This window comes from Antedon mediterranea, chromosome 1 (assembly GCF_964355755.1).
Source record: "Antedon mediterranea chromosome 1, ecAntMedi1.1, whole genome shotgun sequence".
In the NCBI taxonomy this organism is placed as follows: Eukaryota; Metazoa; Echinodermata; class Crinoidea; order Comatulida; family Antedonidae; genus Antedon; species Antedon mediterranea.
This window is the reverse complement of record NC_092670.1, coordinates 3,097,565-3,100,783: the sequence shown is the minus strand read 5'-3', so window position 1 is coordinate 3,100,783 and position 3,219 is coordinate 3,097,565.

Below are 3,219 nucleotides of genomic sequence, written 5' to 3'. Positions count from 1 at the left end.
TCAACTTTCTACGCGTTTCATGTCGTTTTAAGCATGTCAAAAATTCCCACGCGTGCGCACATTTTTACGTGTGCGGTGCGCACGTAGCATTGAAAACGTATTTTTTTCGCGTAATTTATGTTTTTCCAGCCTTTTCTAGTAATTTTACCAAATTTTAAACAATTTCGACTTAAAGATACGTCATACGAGCACGTCGAATTGGACAATTTGCGCGCGTTTTTTATGAAAAGGTTAAACAATTCGTTTAAAATATGCCTTTTTTTAAACAGTCGTAATTTCTAAACTAGACGGTCAACTTTTTGTGGATGACATATTCTGGAAGTAGATGAGTTGTAGATGTCGGATCAGGTATTAATATGGCTAACCGGACATTGTGACGTCATCGTATGGCCACGCGAATATAAAATTTAGGATTTTTGTATCTTTCGTCATAGCTCATCACATTGAATAGAGCGCATCTCCACTTATCCGTTTTCCATTTTCACCCCGATTTTGATATTGTCTAGGTCAATCAACTATCTTTCGCATGAGTTAAAAATATTTTTATTTTTTTGACGTCGTCATGCCTAAAAATTTAAATCACGTGTGGCATCAATTTCATCTTTACAGTAAATTTTAATCTGTTATAGCTCGTAAGAATAAAATGTGATAATCACGATTAAAACTTTTTCTGGAAGCTATTGGATTGTAGATACGAAATTATGTAAAAATGTTGCCAATCGGATGTTGTGACGTCATCATATGGCCAGTTAAATAAAAAAGGTCGTATTTTCATCTTTTGCGTCATAATTCATTACATTTAAAAGAGCGCGCATCAATATTTCACGTATTCAAATTTCTTCTACACGTTAATACGTTGTTGCTGAGATAATTTTCTTTCGGAATTGCTACCTTAGCGTTTCATTTTAAAACCGTCAACATGTTAAAAATTGCAATAAATAGCGGGTCCCGTAATTTCACCTATTCTACACTGTATGTGATATGGATACAGATTATACTGTGTATACTATATATGAATTTAAACAATAAAATTCAGCAATAACAACATATCATATTCTTCAGTTCAGGTCATAATGCCAACGTGAACACTTCCTTTTGTCCTCAACCTATCCCCTTAATGTTAATGTTGCACCACTTGCGCGGCGGATAACCAAACTCGTCAAAGTGACGAGTTACATGTCTAGTTGGTTATCCGCAACGAAGTTGCAGGATAACCTCTTGTGATTGTACGAAATCATCATCAACATCATCAACTTTTTATTTCTCTTCTTTCTTTCTGTATGATTTTTGTGGCACGCTTTTCTCTAAAACTTGCAAACATAACATTTTGTGAACTATGTTAACAATTTGACATTTATGTAACGTCGTCAAGCGAAGCTTTTCATGATGTTTACAATTGCGCAACGTGACGTACGCGCGATTTAACGATTTTCTCGTATTTAACATATGTCGAAAACCAAATAACATTTTAAAGTGAAACTTTGCAAAAGTTTAATTTATATCATGCGCTAACTTTCTGTTGAAAAAAAATTGCGTGTTTTACACAAAGTTACGCGCGCACGCGCATTTAAAATTTCAAAATGCGCAAAATTAATTTATAATCAACTTTCTACGCGTTTCATGTCGTTTTAAGCATGTCAAAAATTCCCACGCATGCGCACATTTTTACGTGTGCGGTGCGCACGTAGCATTGAAAACGTATTTTTTTCGCGTGATTTATGTTTTTCCAGCCTTTTCTAGTAATTTTACCAAATTTTAAACAATTTCGACTTAAAGATACGTCATACGAGCACGTCGAATTGGAAAATTTGCGCGCGTTTTTTATGAAAAGGTTAAAAAATTCGTTTAAAATATGCCTTTTTTTAAACAGTGGTAATTTCTAAACTAGACGGTCAACTTTTTGTGGATGACATATTCTGGAAGTAGATGAGTTGTAGATGTCGGATCAGGTATTAATATGGCTAACCGGACATTGTGACGTCATCGTATGGCCACGCGAATATAAAATTTAGGATTTTTGTATCTTTCGTCATAGCTCATCACATTGAATAGAGCGCATCTCCACTTATCCGTTTTCCATTTTCACCCCGATTTTGATATTGTCTAGGTCAATCAACTATCTTTCGCATGAGTTAAAAATATTTTAATTTTTTTGACGTCATCATGCCTAAAAATTTATATCACGTGTGGCATCAATTTCATCTTTACAGTAAATTTTAATCTGTTATAGCTCGTAAGAATAAAATGTGATAATCACGATTAAAACTTTTTCTGGAAGCTATTGGATTGTAGATACGAAATTATGTAAAAATGTTGCCAATCGGATGTTGTGACGTCATCATATGGCCAGTTAAATAAAAAAGGTCGTATTTTCATCTTTTGCGTCATAATTCATTACATTTAAAAGAGCGCGCATCAATATTTCACGTATTCAAATTTCTTCTACACGCTAATACGTTGTTGCTGAGATAATTTCCTTTCGGAATTGCTACCTTCGCGTTTCATTTTAAAACCGTCAACATGTTAAAAATTGCAATAAATAGCGGGTCCGTAATTTCACCTATTCTACACTGTATGTGATATGGATACAGATTATACTGTGTATACTATATATGAATTTAAATAATAAAATTCAGCAATAACAACATATCATATTCTTCAGTTCAGGTCATAATGCCAACGTGAACAGTTCCTTTTGTCCTCAACCTATCCCCTTAATGTTAATGTTGCACCACTTGCGCGGCGGATAACCAAACTCGTCAAAGTGACGAGTTACATGTCTAGTCTTTTTCTTGATCTTCTTTCTTTCTGTATGATTTTTGTGGAACGCTTTTCTCTAAAACTTGTAAACATAACATTTTGTAACTTTCTCAACATATCGTCATGCACATGAAGATGTGCTGCGAAGCTTTTCATGACGTTTACAATTGCGCAACGTGACTTACGCGTGATTTAACGATTTCCTCGTATTTAACATAGGTCGAAAACCAAATAACATTTCAAATTGAAACTTTCCAAAAGTTTAATTTATATCATGCGCTAACTTTATGTTGAAAAAAAATTGCGTGTTTTACACAAAGTTACGCGCGCACGCGCATTTAAAATTTCAAAATGCGCAAAATTAATTTCTAATCAACTTTCTACGCGTTTCATGTCGTTTTAAGCATGTAAAAAATTCCCACGCGTGCGCAAATTTTTACGTGTGCGGTGCGCACGTAG